At 31.6% G+C, this 17,800-nt stretch overlaps 1 protein-coding gene and 1 long non-coding RNA gene across 6 annotated transcripts in view; one reads left to right on the plus strand and one right to left on the minus strand.

Annotated features, from left to right (window-relative positions):
- The window catches only part of LOC106788768 (acetylcholinesterase-like), a 56,412-nt gene extending 42,849 nt beyond the window's left edge, over positions 1-13,563 (minus strand). Inside the window, exons 1-2 of one of the 5 annotated variants that reach the window (XM_014752321.1) lie at positions 13,480-13,563; positions 12,403-12,637 (exon numbers count right to left, since the gene is read on the minus strand). The gene's annotated coding sequence lies outside the window, so the exon portion shown is untranslated. Of the gene's footprint in view, positions 1-12,402; positions 12,638-12,855; positions 12,875-12,906; positions 12,927-13,069 lie in introns of those variants that run through there. The other 4 variants (XM_014752320.1, XM_014752319.1, XM_014752322.1 and 1 more) reach the window with 4 other exon arrangements.
- Positions 13,564-16,660: 3,097 nt separating this feature from the next.
- LOC106788755 lies at positions 16,661-17,368 on the plus strand. Its single transcript, XR_001381936.1, has 3 exons — positions 16,661-16,855; positions 17,029-17,137; positions 17,220-17,368. It is a non-coding gene; the product is annotated as an uncharacterized LOC106788755 (long non-coding RNA).
- The last annotated feature ends 432 nt before the right edge of the window (positions 17,369-17,800 follow it).

Here is a 17,800-nt window from a genome sequence, read left to right on the forward strand (position 1 = left end):
ATATATTAAAAACAATAACGAGCATCTTTAGTTTTTCCTTTTTATTTTTCTTTTAACCTTTTTCTAGCAACCCTTGAAGTGATCCCTCCCTCTCTCTCCCTCCCTCCGCCACCAAGTAACTCATATCAAATTGAATAAATTCATTTGAACATTTTTATTTTATTCGTAACGATTAATCCCCATTGATCAAGCAACCAACCAACCAACCAACTGACTGTTTAATGGGGAATAAAAAGAAAAGAAGAGGGTCAGTGATACACAGGTATCCAACGTATGTCCTACCCCTTTCGATGATAAACATGAACTTTACTCACGATGAGGGGAGTCCATTAAGCACAACGGATATGGTCGAGAAAAGAGTCTCCCTCGAGTGACCTCGTAATTGATACGTCCCTTTTGTTTGCTCGGACAAGATATCCAACCCTTCGCCTACCACTCAACCGATATTCACCCCCCCCCCCCAAACCTCCCCGTTTATCCTGGACAATAAGGATCGTAGAATGGACGTGCAAAGTTCACGCGATACTTGCACGATAGATCCTAACTATTAGTACGTTACTATTTCTCTTCTAACAGTTCTCGTCAGATCAGATAAAACTCGGATAAACTTCTTTCTTCTAAAAAAAAAAAAAAAGTAATCTCGAGATCTTGGAGGAAGCTGCGATATGACAGGATATTTTTTGTTCTCTTCTAGGTCGACTCTCCCTTATCTTTACTGATAAAAGACGCGTCAAAGATTACATTTTGTCACACAATTTGCTTCACAATCATTTTTTTCCTTTATTTCTTTTTTTATAATTTCAATATTCTATCCCATTATAACGATATAGAATGTGTAATGAAAAAATTGAACGGAATAATAATTATAATAAATTGTATTCGGGATCAATTCTTGATCATAATTATCGAAACAATATTGATATCGATCTAAAAAAAGAGAATTTTCGTTGTTATGATTAGAATGTATATGTATACATATGTGATTTAAAAAGAAAAAGAAAAAAGGAAAGAATAATCGCGTGATGCATAGGATTGCACGACGAATCCAATCTATTCGATGCATTCTTACGTGCTGCTACTCGAAAGAATATAGCTCTTGTGCTGGCTTAAAGAAAATCCTAGCGAAGTGTCTTTTCTCCTCGAATAGCCAACTCGAGGATTCGGGTTGTATAGTATGGCTACAGTCGATCGATATCTACTCGAAAAGTCGGCAAATAACTTTAGGTCAAGCATCCGGCCACGAAAAATAACTTGTTCGAGGAGTTCGGAACGGGGTTTTCGAAGGGGTTCGAGGTGAGTGCATGTAAAGTCGGTTGGTTCCTTCGTTAACTCGTGTATCTCATTGAATTTTGTTTTTCTTTTATTTTCACGCGTCTTTTTTCTTATTGACTCGCGTTCTAATCTAATATAACATATCTTTCAACGCGTTCTTACAATGTGTCAATATCTCTAACACTTTTTACACGATAACTAACTAACGATTCATTTTCTAACGTAACAACAAAATACAATTGCATACGAAATGCAATTAAGTATATACGCGTGTACGTAATTTTGCGTTTAAGCTTAAATCGCATAATTAGTTTTCGTATAAGTCACTAAAAATATTCCGGAGATGTTTAAAATGAAATAACTTTTGTCTGACACTGTGGGAAAGAAAGAAATTAATCTAAATATTTCAGTGTGTGATCGTATAGACGAGCACAAAAAATTTCTACTTTTTATTAGAACGAACGTCTAATGAAAAATGCAAGAAAGGATATTTTTAAAATGCAATATTTTTTTTTCTCTTTTTTTTTTTGGTTTTTAAGATAATTATAATACATATGCATTTGACGTTGAAATTTTCATTAGAAAAAGTTCTTCAATTAAATTTCTAAAAGTTTCCAAATATTTAGATGACCTATAACACTGCGGATTCGATATACGTTTAGTACATGTATGTATATTATAGTCGATTGTAGAAGTAAAGTAATGGAGTAACGTGCCAGGCTAAACCAGACACCGGAGTTCTATTCTCCTACTCGAACGAACGACTTTGTACCTTCCCTTTGTACTTTTTACCTCTATTTTTCATCCCCCCGTTTTCTTTGTGTTCGTCTTTTTTCGTTGGAAGAAATAAACCTCGGAGCACTCGTAAGTGATTTCGAGAGGTTGTTTTTTTCCTTTTCTTTCCTTGAGTACATTTTAAGAAGTATAAAAAAACAGACACAAACGAAGATAGAAATAAAAACGAATGTACAAACAAACAAAAACTATATATTTTTTTCAAATTCATTATAATTATTATTATTATTATAATTATTACAAATAAATAACTATATATTTAATATTTGATAAAATAATCGATCCATTTCTTTTGGTGCAACATTTATCATCATTATAATAATTACTATTAAACAAACAACGAACAGTTATAACTTTCTTATAAAAAGAAACCCTCTACGATATTTATAGATGGAACCATTCGATCTGAATGTAAAAAAAAAAGAAAAAAAGGAATAACTTGGGTAAATAAAAAAAAGGATAAGGTACGCGAAACAAAAGGAAGATATTATTTTTTTTTTTTTTTTTAAGTGATATGGGTACGCCTGAAGCGATATACTCGACAGTCGTTTAATATCAACCGTTGTTCATAGATGTTCTTTTATTTTCATTTGTAAAAATCGGAGCAACCCCTTTCGAATTAGATGCACTGTGCAGCTACGGTAGATACAACGAAATCATTATAAAAAGAAGAAATTTCGGTTGATTTTCTCTCTTTCTCTCTCTTTCTCTCTCTCTCTCTCTCTCTCTCTTTCTCTTTCAGATCCAATTAATGTTTAAGCCAACAAATCCACGGAAAGTTTCGACCGTCGAAAGCATCCATAGACTCGGCCGCACATTTAAGCAAATTGAAGTAAAACTTGAGCGTATTTTGCCCAACCCAAACTCATTTTATCTTCTGTTTGTACGTATATATATATATGTGTGTGTATGTGTGTGTGTGTGTGTGTTAGCGAATGGATCGAATAGAATTATGTTTCTTCTTTTTTTCTGGGGTGAATAAGTAATAAGTTCATGTTTTTTTTAAATTAATTCTTATCACACACACACACACACACAGACAGAGTAATACTGCAAACCCAATTTTTATTTCTTTATGCAATATTTATAAACGTACGTTAATGTAATTAACAATTGTATTATAAGAATTACGTTGTTAGTTAAAATTCATTAAATTTTCTTTAGAAAATAATTGACGCTAGAAATGTTTCTATCGAGAGAGAGAGAGAGAGAAAAGATATCAAATAAAATATCATAGAAGGAAGAGAAAAAAACGTTTCAGATAATCTTTGATCACGTTTTTCCATCTTCGTGCCGATGACGTCGAGTGTTATCGAATGAACGACAGCTTTTACAAACTCTTCGACTTTCACCTAAATCATATCTTTCTTTCTTTTTTTTTTTTTTTTTTTTCACGTATACACATCTATACATAAAGTTATGACATTATTCTTCGTATAATATCTTTTTTTTTACGTACGATTCGATCATTCATTCAATATTAAACAGTTCATATAAAAAAAAAAAAAACCGAAAATGAGTCTAATATCTGAATGAAAAAGTAATGAAATAAAAAAAAAGAACACTGTACTTTACGCATACCAATGCAACTTTTTTGCTCCATTTTCCAGTAAATTTATTTTTGGAAGAACGAGTAGGAATGTAATATACTTTAATAGTGTTTAGAAAGATAGAATATAATTTCGACCATAAGCATCTTTCTCTTCCACCATTATAAATCCACCACATAGAAATGATTCATTGCTAAAAAAAAGAAAAGAAAAAAATTATAAATTAATTATAAAATTATATATAAATATGATAGAGAAATAATGAATAATAGACCGAGGATAGACTTTCCTTGAAGTATATTATATTTATTTGGGCACTTGACCCCATCGGTAGAAAGCACCCAGAGGTGGTGAGTACGGGGTCGAGGGTGCAAGGGGGTGGGCTTTGAGCGGACGCAGCGTCCTTTCGATAGGAGTGCAGCACGGGGTGGCAATGCGTCGGTGGCCTGCTGTGCTGCAGCCGCAATGCAGCGCATCGACGAAAAAAAAAGGAAAAGAAAGAAGAAAAAAACAAAAAAAAAAAAAGAAAAAATTTCTTCTTCGTTCGGACGACACAACGACAACGACAACGCAACGACGACCACGACGAAAATGATATTTTTTTATTTTCTATTATATATATATATATATATATTTTTCTTCTGTTCTTTTTTTTTCTTTTTTTTATATATTCGTTCTCTATAATACCCTCCTCCCCCCATTGATTTTATATCGCGTATTATATTTATTCGTAGGAGCGAGAACCTAAAATATTTCCTATTGGTGACAGAATGAAAGAAGAGAACAAATAAAGGTATCGATATAATGGCGGATACGGTTGAATGGACCACCAGATTGACGTTTTTATTATTATTTCTTTCTTTCTCTATTCTTTCCAAACCCCTACCCATTCCCACTTCCCTTCCCCATGCAATTTATGTTGTATTTTTTGTTTTCCTTTTACTCCTATCAATTTTATCGGGCCCTACGAATCGCCCTAGGGTCGAATTGCTTCGATAAATTGAATATATAAATTGACGAAGTGTTGAAAAACGGAAGGTGAACGAGAAAATTTGGACAATTTTTTATAAAAATACGAATCGATAAATATATCTACCCGTTTCGATTTGAAATCATTTTTTTTTTTTTTTTTTGATAAAATAATCGTAGTAGGATTGACAATAAAAAAATAATAATAATAATAATATAATTCTTAGAGGAAATGTGAAGGTAATCAAATTTGTCGAGGTTTCTGGATGAAATATCGAAACCCTTGTAAGACGGTGATACGACTACTTGAGAAACGAGTACGATTCGAAATCGAAATCGAACGTTTCGAATTTTCCTTTTCAAAGCTTCCCTACCACCACCCATTTATTTTCTTTTGTTTTTCCCTTTTTTCTTTTTTTTTTTTTTTTAATTATTCGTCAACGTGTCTAAATATATGCATACGTATTTAGTTTTATACAGAGTGTTACAAACTTTGCCGACATATTTCGGTAATAGTTTCGAATGAAAACAAAATGTTACGATTCGTCTCGGATTTTAATATACGAAAGGGAAAGTAGTATAAACCAGAAATAATCAGACACGTTCGAGCTATTGGGTTACCCTAAAAATAAATTCTCGTTGGAATTTTGAGAAAAATATATAATATATATTCGGAATGAGAGAATTTATTTTTGGGCCAATCCCAATAGCTTGAATTTGTCTGATCATTCGTAGTTTATACTACTTTCTTTTTCGCATCAATCAAAAATGTGACATCAATTTCGTTCCATCTATATCCGATAAGATACTTTATAATAATTATCAATCTTCTAGCTTGAAATATAGGAGAAAAACCTATGAAAATTCTCAATTCGTTGTTAATTAATTATTAATTCAGAACTCGACGTTTGCTTGATTTTACGTCTTGTAAATTAGTAAAAAGAAAAAATTCGAGCTGCAAAAGATTAAATAAAATAACTACGATACTAATCTAAGTGTTCCTATAAATAAACGTGCTTATGGTCATTGCAGACAACAAAAGATTTTTGTTAACAATTCATCTAGCGTATCAAGTTTTCCATCTAAATGTACCCACGATTTCATGCCACCTAATAAAAAGAAAAGAAAAAAAGAAAAAAGAAAAATAACCCTACAGATACTTATCGATATTTCTGTTTATATCTACTTCGAGAAAAGGAAGATTAATCGAGAGCCCTGGGTGTATGGAAAGTAAAAAAAAAATTTAGTCTACGAAATAATCTACTCGAACGTATTGTCAAAGAGTAAAGTCAATTTAGATTTAGAACAACCCTTCCTATCCTATACATACGTGTATATATGGTGTCTAATAATATATGATCTTAAAAACATAAATGAGAAAAGAAAAATAAGTAGTGGGCGCGGATTGATCCGATTGGATAAGAACGTTGACAACGTAATGAGCGTAACGAGAACATGGGTTTTAGAAAAAAAGTAAAAAATATAGTGGACTCGAGCGAAGCTTATACGTGAAACCTTGAATTAATCGTCGCTTCATCGAGCTCTCTCTTTATTTACGCCCCCGCCCAACCCCCTTCTTCTTCTTCTTCGTCTTCTTCTTTTCGGTTTGACGAGCATTCAGAAAAAGCCCATTTCGCTAGCGCTTTCAGATAAAGCTCGTCGTCTTTCGAAATTCTTCTCTTCGTATGCATCGTCGTCGTCGTCGTCATCGTAGTAGTAAGCCAACCTCTTTTCTACCTTTCTTTCTTTCTCTCTTTCTCACTGTCACTCACCCTCCCTTCTCTTACCCCCTTTTCTACGACATCCACCTACGACAAGAAAAGATAACGAAAGAGAGAGAGAGAGAGAGAGAGAGAGAGAGAGAGAGAGAGAGAGATAGGTAGAGGAAAAGTGACGACTTCTTTCATCAAACGATTCATTCTGACGCACATGTATGTCCTACTTTTATGTTACGTTCAAAAAAAAAAAAAAAAGGTAACAAAAATCAATCTTTCTCTCTATCTCTCTCTCTCTCTCTCTTTTTAAAAAATATCTGTCTATAGTTAAACCTAATTATACTCCGACATGTAGCAATAAAAATATTATAAGAATTGTTAAAGAATGCGAACTATGATGAAGCAGCAACGTGGCTTGCGAAAACTCCTGCAGGCTCTTCGATGAACTCCCGTCACGCGATATTTTCCGTTGGAATAACATTAACGTTTTATATATATATGTATATGTATATGTGTTACACTCTTCTTTCCCTTCCGCACCCTGTTAAACTCGTAACATACATTGACGTACTCTATACGTGTGAAACAAACGTCAAGTCGGTCTCACACGATGAGGGAAAGTCCTAGGGATAGGAAAGGATAGATTAACCCGGTTAGATAAGAATCTACGGCGAATGTGCCAGTTTAATGGAGGGTTTAGAAAGGTGAGCAGGTGTTGGTTGGTTGATGGTAGTGTTGGTAAGTCTACGGGGTGGTTACAGAGGTGGTATCTTCTTACTTTGAACAAAAAAATCAACGACGTTTTACACTCTCTCTCTATAATATTTTAGATTAAATATATATTTACGGTCCATTACTAATGCAAATTGAAGTATATATGCAGACGATTAATTATATTAATTATTATAATTGATTCGAAGAATTATTTTTTTTTAATAAAGTATGTTGCATAAACGTTCCTCTTTTTTTATTTTGGTTTTGAAATTATTCGAAATATTTCATTGACACGAGTCACTCTATATACAGCATCGTTCCAACCGATTAGCATTTTTCCATTTCGTTTGAACTTTCTGGCACGTCGTCCAATTTTTTTCGTTGCAGCCTAAGAGATTTATAAATATTGCACTGTACTTGCCAAAAGGTGCGACCTTATCGTTCTTACGCCGGAAATGTGAGTTGAACTTACCGGTGGTGCAGACCCTCCGTCGTATTTTAATTATTAATGTTCCTAACTTATCGGTTCTTTTTCTCTCTTTATTCTTCGTGAAAATCGTACATTCAGTTCTCGTATCATACTCTTACATATATATATACATATACATATACATATACATATATGTATATGTATTGTATATATATATATATATATGTATATATACCCGTAAAAGAATTCTTGGAGAAATTGGGTTATGGCGGAAACACATTGCGCTATTGTGACGCGTTGCAGTTTTGCTGGTGCATCGAACGTTATATAACTTACTTAGTACGTGTTTAGACCTGTATATGCATCGATGTATTATATACGTGTATGTGTGTGTATTACCTGCATACTCGTGTTCAAGATTTTTTGGCAAGGTCGGCCAACCTTTCGTCTTTCTATTCGGATACTATTCATTACTTTCTTATCGGTAGAATTTCGAGAGCTAGATCCGAAATTGATTGCTCGTCCGAAAGGTTTGAAAATAAATTAGACAGATCTAATTATAATATATTCGCGTATAAATACAATAAGATTTCAGATTATATATTATATTGTCTTGTATGAAAAAAAATACATCTAATAATATACCGAATATTTTTCACATTTGAAATCCATTCGATTTGTTACGATTAAATCATACGCGGAATTTAATTTCAATTAATAAATGAATTCATTCAAATTTCAAATTATAATTACCGATGAAAGTAGTACAAAGATTAGAAATAATTAATCAAATAAATCTATACCATTTTGAAAATAATTGTATAAGTTTTCCAATATAATAACATACAAATTCTTCCGATACCCACGTAACAATGTTGAAACATTTCAAGACGATTTTTACTTTTCAATAATAATATTTTTCATTATATATTTCCACTATACATATATATCTTTCTCTCGCGTGTATGTATATGTGTGTTTAATCGAAGAACACTGTCGCGAGTGATATAAAAGAACAATTTCTTTTTAAATAATAACAATTTAAAATAAATGTTGTACGTTAACGGTTAACGAATGGAGTTTGAAAATTCAAAAGAAATGTTCATAATCGTTGTAACTTTCAATGAAAAAGACGAGATTTTAAAGTACCGAGAAGCGTTTCCTCTACTCGGGTAGTACGGTAAAAATGTGTTGGCTAATTGGTGCGAAGGTTCGTTAGCGTCGAGCTACGTAATAATTAGTAGTTAAGGCTCGATGTGACTCGACGAGCGTTGAGTAACACGAAAGTTACAACTACCACGTGCACTTATACACAGATGCATGTGCATAACATGCATATACGTGTTTCTACGAGCAACGTATATTGTTTCGAAGAGCCGATTAATCGAGCACGTAAATTTCTTTCTCTCTTTTTCATTTTTTTTTTTAATCATACAAACACACGATTATCAAGGTGCCAACTTAACGACAACAACAAAAATCATTTTCTACTGTTTCTTTCTATTGTCGCTATTAAAGATATTTTCAATCGCGACCACAGAACTTCTTCTTCTTCGTCTGTTGAAAATTTTCTTTTTTCTTCCTACCCTTCTGTTTGTTTTTTTATATCTTATTCGATGAACTTATTGGACAAACCTAATACTATTATATCTTGGACGAATAAAAGTATAATCGAGAGTAAACTATTTTAAATCGAGATTAAATTGTTCATAATAATATTATCTATCTGACTTTTGTAAATATATACATATATAATGTATACAATTTTATTGTATTTTCAATATAACTTTCTCAACTTTTGCAATTGTCTTTTTTTTTTTCGAAAGATGTACGAGTAGTAAGTTCGACCGATATGTGTCGTTCGTTTTCTCTTTCTCTCTCACTCTCTCTCACGTAGACACACACGATTAATGCTGCATTGATTCGTCCACCGAGTGAGAAATAGTCGGGGACAGGGGAAATTCATAATTGTGGAATCGAGCGTAGTTGGGTCACGGGTCCTATTTTTAGCTGGTTCTGATTGTGAGTTCAAACGAAAGCAAAGGCCACCTGTGTGTATCCAACGTTTGCTTTACGCTGTCGCTTTATTGTCTGCTCTCTTCACTAACTTTATCTCTCTCTCTCTCTCTCTCTCTACCTCTATCTTACTCTCTCTTTTTTTCTCAACATCTTTTCACCATCCACCACCCCCTAGCCCCCCTACTAACCCCACTAACAAAATGTTACATCCCCGTTCAAGAGAAACACCCCGTGGCTTCATCTCTCTCTCTTTCTCTCTATCCCTTTTTCTTTCTTATTTTCTTTCGTTCCGAAAAAAAAAAAAAGATTTCGGCGTCGTCACATCAACCAACTCCGCAAAGTTCCTTTATTTCCGTTCATTTTGCTACAAAACAATTTCAAGATTGTTGTTGTTGTTCGTATTATTCTTTTATCGTTTTCCAAATACTCAAATGCACGTTTACAATTATTATACCGAATCGATACTTATGAAAAAATTTATTCAATCAAATAATATTTATTGATCCGAATGTAATTAATCGAAAAAAAAGAAAAAAAAGAAAAGAAAAGTAATGTTTTCTCTCCATTATCATGAGAGATTTTAATTTAGAATTTAAATTCGACAGAATTTTTATGCGAACGTTATTGACAAAAAGATAAAAAAAAAGAGAGAGAGAGATGAAGTAAAAGCCAATGGGATGTTAGAGAAACGATAAAAATCCTACAATCTTTGTTTTACTTTGCAATATCGGCTCTTTCTCTCTCTCTCTCTCTCTCTCGCTCTCTCTATTTCTTTTCTTTTAGTCCTCTTTTACTCGGTTTTTATTCACGGTCTCTTATTCGACACTAGCACGATTTACCACGAGACTCTTTTATAAGAAAAAGAGAGAAAAAAAGAGAGAGAAAGAGAGAGAGTAAGCTTCCCTAGTCGTTTACTCTCTTTCGTCATCTTAGCCGTGCATTGTGCCACCCTTAAAGTTCTCAGAAACGTGTGCAATATTAAAAAGCTGGTTCTCTCTTTCTCTCTATCTCTTTCCCTTTAGTTCACTGAGAAAACCAAGAGAGAGAGAGAGAGAAAGAAAGAGAGAGAAGCTTTACTCGCAAAAGCTTTGACAAAGGATCGACGACGATCCTCCGATAGTCGTATCCTATCGTCCTTCTTCCCTTTTAAAGATTCCCTAGAAGCCCGATTTCGTAGTAGCAAAGACTTAATAGGATCGAAAATGCGAACTATTTGAAATAGACTTGTTAAAGAGAAAGTGTAAAAGAAGTATTAAGATGATAAGGGATGAAATACTTTAAACGAATAAATTTTCCCTTACCCTTTTTTCGATAAATTCGAGAACGCGATTAGATATTTGTTTTCTTTTTTTTTTTTTCAATATAATAACAAATACGTTTCTATGATAATCCAAAGATTCTATCGTTAAATACATTATTAAAGATATTCGTAAGGGAAAGAAGAAAAAAAACAAGAATAATGATACGATACTTATTTATCAATCCGATAACAAATATGTTTCTTAAAAAAGGACAAAAATATCGTATAGCAAAATGTATTTTTATATACATTGTATTAATAATTTTGTTAGATTTATCAAATTTCCAGATATATTAACACGTTTATTATGCGCTAATATCAACGTCAAGACACCGAATTATATTATAATAGTCGTACTTTGGCCAAAATTATTATTTACGATTATTATAATTACATTATTATTATTATTATTATTATTATTATTATCATTATTATTAATGTAATAATATTGTTACTGTAAATAGAGGGATTATCGTTATTTCGGATAGGTTCGAGCTTTATCGAACGGTCGACCTCGAGTAAGGCAGCTCGATTATTCTGATGCATCGAGCTTAAGCCTAGTCGAAATTTATCACTTGCTTTATCTCTCTCTCTCTCTCTCTCTTTCTCTCTGTTTCTCTCACACTTGATTCAAGGTAGTAAGGCTTCACCATAACCGATCGTACAGCTTACCGTCTCTATCCGTCAGCTTTGTCAATGTGGCCGTTAATTCACGCGAAATAATCGAAGTATCGGCAACGAGGAAAATAGAAAGAGAAAGATAAAGTATATACGTATATTATTTGTGTGAGAAGTTAGAGAGAGAGAGAGAAAGTTTCCCCAACTAAATATGATCATACTCTTACTCTCGATTGATATTATCGAAATTTCTCAATTAGAATTCTATTACATTTAAAAAGGAATATTATTCATTAGAATATATATATATATATGTATATTTAATCTCGATCATAGTCATCTTCCTTTCGTGAATAATAAGAAAGGAAAAAAAGGATCAAATGAATATTAAAGTGACCCGAAGTTTTCTTCATACAATCAAAATGGTGGAAAAGTGAACGGAAGAGAAATGTATGAACAAATTTGTGATTCCATCCCGATTCGAAGTGCAATTATGTGTACCGTCGGTGAGAGAAAGAGAAAGAGAAAGAGAGAGAGAGATACATACATACACGGAACACTCTGAAACTAAACTGAAACTCTTTAATGAATAATTTGCATGATTATTTCATTAGAAAAATAAATTCACGATCAAATCCTATCTCAACGTTCGTTTGATTATAATATTGCAAGAGACAAACGCAAATTACGCTTAACGCCCTTTATCAAAACATTTTGTGTACGCTACATTTTCAAGAAATACAAAATAAAAAAGAAATCAATCCTTTTTAAAGATATACCACAATGAATTTAATCGTATTATCGTTGGATGTTCTTATAATCAAATCAAAATTTTATACGCGAAAAAAATAAACCTTCGAAATAGTATCCATTCCGAAATGTAATGTTACGAGGAAGAAAGAAATCTAACAATAAGAAAAGACATTTATTTTTTAAATTAAACACACTCTCACACACACATATATATATATATACTCGAGAGGGTGGAAAAGTAAAAAAAGGGCAATGCATTATATTTACCTGTGCTCTAGGAGAGCGTTTATTCTTTCCACAGTTGGTGTCGAGCTTTTACGCGCGATTCTTACTCCTCGTTCGGATTCTCGGCATGCCTCGCGAGACGAAATGCAAATAGTCTTTTTCGGTCCTTTAGACTATTCGTAGTTTCCTTCCTTCCTTCCTTCCTTCCTTTTCTTTCGGAGATGTTTCGATCAAGGATTCGTCCACTCGTACGAGGAAGGACCAGTTGTGGTAACACCTGATGACGGGTTATTAGGGTAATGACGGAAGGAACACGATTGAGAAAAAGATCAGATAAAAAGATTCAACTAGACGAACAAATGGTTAGACATTAAGTGAAGGAAGATAGACAAAAAAAAGATAATAGACAAATCGAACGGGAAAGAAAAAAAGACGAAGTTCACGATAAGAAAGAAAGAAATAAATAAAGAAGAAGGTGTCTTGCAATAATCGCACGTAAAAATGTCTCGTATTTTTTCCCCAACCCCTCTCATTCCCAACACACACATGCGAGAATGATCCAGACCGGTCTTCAACAACAACAACAACAATAACAACAACAACAACAACGACGACGACGATGACGACGACGAAAATAATAAAAATTAAAGAGAAAGAGGGAGAGATATTTAATAAAAAACTATCTCAAACTCATTTGATCAAATCACACCTTTGTAAAATATTTCTCTCTCTCTCTCTCTCTCACACTCTCTCTCTCTCTCTCTCTGTATCTATCTCCCTCTTTCTCTCTTCGATACTTTATTTATCGTTTGTTCTTTTTTTTATGTCTGTGTGTGTGTTATTATTCCTCAAAATCGTTCGGTATCGTATCTCGATGTATGCAAGGTACCCAGAAAGGGTGGAAAATTATAGAAAATATGTGACCAGAGAAAGATTATTAAAAATAATTATAAATATTAATCTGTTTTTTTTTTCTTTTCTTTGTTTTTTTTTTTTGGTTGTTGTCGGAATAACGGCACCAACGTCAGAAATCTGGACGGCGAATGATAAACGGCCGACGCAATCGCGGGAGATAACGTAAAAGAGAGAGAGAGTTGGAGAAGATGATAACAAGCAAACCGCGAGAGAAGTAGGCCGGTTAACCGTTCAGGCCGCACTGACGAGTCGAGTCACGGCTAGTAAGAGTGAACTGCTCTGCCACCCAACCCCCTCTCTAACCCCTCTACCCCCACTAGACCCACTTCACCCTTTCCTTTCCACCCCTTTCTCTCTCCTCCTCTCTACCTATATATATATACATATATATTATATATGTTATATATATTTATATATATGTATATATATATCTTTCTTTCTCTATCTCGCTTGTTCTTGTTCTTCTCCCTTTACCAAGCCGCATCACATTCTCTCTCTCTCTTTCTCTTTTTCTCTTCTTGTTCATCCCTTCTTTTTATCTCCTCCTCTCTTCTTACTTCGAATTCATTTCTTTTTTCTTTTCTAGCAATCGTGTACGACCACTTCAATTACATTTTTTTTTCTTTCTCTCTCTCTCTCTCTCTCTCTCTCTCTCTCTCTCTCTTCTTTTCTCTTATTATTTATGCTATTATTTTTCTTTATGCCTGCATTTTCTTGAATTTTGATTCTTTTTCTTTTTTAACGAGTCATTGACACATAATGTAGATAATTTTCTTTCCCTCCCACCCCCATCAATCAACGTTAATTTTCCTTCTGATTGTTTATCTTAAATTTTTTTGAATTTGAACAAAAGACAAACTTATATGAAATTCTGATGATTATATTAAAAATATTTTCTTATTATTATCAGTCTTATAACACATTTATTCTTTTTATTAGATTCTCTCTATTTTCTTTTTTTACTTTTGATCTTTTGTAATAAGTTATTGACACGCATAACACATAAGTTATTTAATGATATATACATTTGCAATATTTTATAAGATAAATTTGAACTTTTGATTAAAGTTTTATAAACTACGACAATTATCCAGTAGGTATATTGTCTTCTAATCGAGAAATTGATTTCGTTGTCACATTGATTATACTGCTGCTGATTCTCGTGTCGTTTGTTACATTAATTTGGTTTGATAATCAACCTGTTTAATAGTCTGCCATAGTCAGTCAATAACTATTACAATTAAACTGAGAAATTGTCACATTGATAATGTTACAATCATTTAAATATCTTTTGTTTATATCAATTTGGTTTGATAATCAATCTGTTTAATAGTCTGACATAGTTAGTCTTTTACTACTGTCTGATCGATAAATCTTTTTCATTCATGCTAACGTATTAATAAATTTTTGATCGCATTAATGTTATCGTTTGTTGAATAAAATTCAAATAATATAAAACATTATAAACATATGAAATATTAAATAAATAAATTCGATCGAAAATAAATAATAAAATAAAATAATGCATAATTTCGCATATTGAATTCTCGTCAAATAAAAGAAAGATGACATTACACAGTTGATAGATGATCGCGATAACCAATCCGATAACGAAATCATACATTAGTTAATAATATATGTAAATATATATATATATATCGAGATCTAATCTAGCGATTAAATTTCAATTTCATACCTTTATTAATAGCTTTTTATAAATTCATATATTACCTAGTTGAATTATGTAATTTTGCCTTCCTTCATATTTAAAAAATCAGTACAATTATTTCAAGGTTTAGTTGGTCATTTCACAAAGTAACGCTAAATAAAAATATTTATCTAAATATTCGAGTAATCTGGACGAGATTCAAAAGTCAAATTTACCAATCCTACCTCCGTTAACAAAAAAAAAAAAAAAACAAATAAAAAATTTTTACAAGAAGATAAAGAAAAGGAACAAAACGCTTTGTGTAATAAAATAGATAATACAACTCGGAAGTCACGCGAATGATAGTACGAAATAATAAACGTATTCTACATATATACGTACGTTACATAAATAAAATGATAATAAAGATCGTACATGAGAGATTATAAAAATGCATTTAAAAATTAACATCTGTAATATCATCGATTATCAGAGTTTTCAACGATGCAATTCGATATTATCCTTTGAGAAAAATTACAAACGAATAAAAATTGTTAATCAAATCTAAAGATAAGAACAAAATAAAACCAAATAATCATTTAATAGCGATTCGTTTAAAATGAACTTATTTGAATATTTTAATTTAACATAACAAAAAACAAACATTTAAAAAAAAAAATTTACACTAATTGTTCCCACATTAACTATCAATGACTCATCAACGATAAAAAAACATATATCTGTTACAAAAGTTCAATTGAAGTTAAGCACCTATTATACTACAGTTTCTAACGTTATCATGCATTTCTGCTATCTCATTTTTTTTCATTATTTTAGTATTTCTTTTATTTTTTTTTATTTTTTTTAACCAATGAATTTCAATATTCAGTGTTAACTGTTTGAACTCGAAACATTCGAAGACTAAAACTCGTAGTGTTATTTAATTATAAGAAGGCAATATAATTTCCTCATAAAACCGAAAGAGACACACAGGAGACACGTAATTATAATTATTTTTAAACTAAGTTTAATTATTTCAATTCTTTCTGTTATAGAAAAAAAAAAAGTTATATAAATTGACACAATTTTTTGTGGCAGAATATATGCAATAATAATTTTCTAGTTTGAAATGGAAAATATATAATGGAATTAAAACATATTTATTAAAATTACGTCAAAAACATAAAATACAAATAAATATTAACATAAAAGATAAAATACCAAACATATCGAGGAATGACAAACAAATGTTTCATTTTTCCGTATATGAAAAATATATTTTTAATATTGGTGACTACTTTGGTATCATGCTATGGCTTGATGTACGGAGGTGATACAGGCAGTAAGTTAGTGCAAATATTAGAGAGAGATATTACGTTAAAAAATTATATGTTTTTATTTATTCTTTATAATCTTTTAATCTTTTAAATTAATATTGTTTTTATTCATTTGTCTAAGAATCTTATTTTGATACATGCGCCGCAATCGCGGTGGATAAATTTCGAGAAACTATGAGAAATGGAAACGAGACCCTTGAAATTCCAATTTTGGATCCCTACAAACTCCATCAATTCGCGTATAATATTCAAAAAGAGGATAATATTGAGTGAGTATTTCATTTATAATACCATATTTTTAACCGAAATCTTACAATTGGTATTGTTCGATATACTAAATAGAATTAAGTGTCCATACGATAATCAATAACGAATGAAACAACGATTTTTGTTCTATGAGAAGGGCTCAAGTATATCTACAAAACTTGCAAATAGACAAATTGTCCACTTACAAGATCATTAATGCAGAATTTAGTTTATTTAGAATAAAAATTAACGTACATAATATATGGGATTCGATCGAGTTGGTTACAGATTACAACTTGACAGGAATTTACGAAAACTTTTTACCGATTTATGGATTAGGTGAAATCGAGTAAGTACAATAAAGAAAATCTATCAATGCATTTTAATGCATCATCTACTGTTAACTTCATATTATAAGATAAAACAAACAAAAAATCTGAATATGTTACGTACGAGATTAGAATATTTCGCGAAAATAAATATTGTTTTTCTTTCATAATCTCTCTCTATCTTTTCTTATAGTGCAATCGCGAAAGGTCTAGATATAGATGTGATAGTGGGCCTTTCAATAAAATATGGGGATTTATACGTACAAAGTTTCCAATCAGCGATCAAACTTGAAGAATTCGACGTAAATATATTTAACATGTTGGATCATTGATTAATTCATTCCGATCGATCAGCGATAATAATACGTTCAAATAATTTTTTAGATTAAAGTAACTGGATTATTTCACGACGAACATATTTCAAACACCATAAGCACCATCCTATCGAATATTGTACCACAATTGGTGGATGATTATCAAGAAAAATTAACCGAAATATTGAACTCTTTGGCTACAGATGCCATTAACGATTTACAGAAAAACAACACTTTGTGGGATTTAATATTTAATTCTTAAAACGAAAAAAAAAAGAAAGAAGCCGGAAATAAATCAAAAATAATTTGAAATTGCTAATATTCTTTCCCTAATCTTTATTTGTTTTTTTATATAATAAGTATCTACACAAAATTTCTCCTCGCAATAGCATGAGTATTTCTCTGAATTAAAAATCTCACAGCTTTCTTCTATCATATTGGTAAACTTAGATAATTCATATTTTCTATTAGTATATTGTTTATCCATTGTTTTAATATCTTGGTTGTATAATTGTTTAGAGAAATGTACTTTCTTTTTTCATTTACATATACGTTAATAACTGTGAGAAAAAGTAATTTAATTCTTACATGTTACTCTATTAGTTAGTATTCATTCAATATTTACAATTGTATAACTGTAATTTATATATA

Source organism: Polistes canadensis, unplaced genomic scaffold (genome assembly GCF_001313835.1).
Source record: "Polistes canadensis isolate GaletaPanama2010 unplaced genomic scaffold, ASM131383v1 scaffold_153, whole genome shotgun sequence".
Taxonomy (NCBI): Eukaryota; Metazoa; Arthropoda; class Insecta; order Hymenoptera; family Vespidae; genus Polistes; species Polistes canadensis.